The sequence below is a fragment of the Arachis ipaensis genome, chromosome B05 (assembly GCF_000816755.2).
Source record: "Arachis ipaensis cultivar K30076 chromosome B05, Araip1.1, whole genome shotgun sequence".
Taxonomy (NCBI): Eukaryota; Viridiplantae; Streptophyta; class Magnoliopsida; order Fabales; family Fabaceae; genus Arachis; species Arachis ipaensis.
In genome coordinates this window covers 43,357,352-43,358,027 of record NC_029789.2, presented here as the reverse complement: position 1 = coordinate 43,358,027, position 676 = coordinate 43,357,352, and positions in this window count along the sequence as shown.

Below are 676 nucleotides of genomic sequence, written 5' to 3'. Positions count from 1 at the left end.
TGAAAGGTTTATGGCTACCATGAACAACGTGGCTGAAGTAGTGCGTGAAGCTGCTGTAGCAGCGGCTAGGGCTATTAAACGTCTCGGAGTGAGAAATGGGAACGAGAATGAATACGGAGAAGATAATGGGAATGATGAGAACAACTTAGGGCATCCTGAAAGACCTATGACCTTGCGACATTTCTGAAGGTTAATCCGCTTAAGTTCAAGGGTACACTCGTTGCGACTGACACTGATAATTGGTTTCGAGGTATTGAACGATCACTGAAAGCGCAACATGTTCCGGAAGGACAACACGTGGAGTTTGCTACTTATATGCTCGAGGGAGAAGCTGAGTACTGGTGGCAGGGGATACAGCAACTGCTACAATAGAATGAAAATGACATTCCTTAGGATATCTTTAGGGACAAATTTTATAAAAAGTATTTTCTGGGAGCAGCACGAGATGCTAAGGAGATGGAGCTTATGCAGTTGAAATAAGGGGATATGACTATTGCTGAGTATGCCCGTAAGTTCGATGACTTGTGCCGTTTCTCCAAGATTTGTCAAGGGAACCCAGAAGACTTTGAGGAATGGAAGTGTTTAAAGTTTGAAGGAGGACTCCGAGAAGAACTGATGAATTCTGTTGTTTCGCTAGAGATACGAAATTTTGCTGAACTGGTGAATAAAAGTAAAC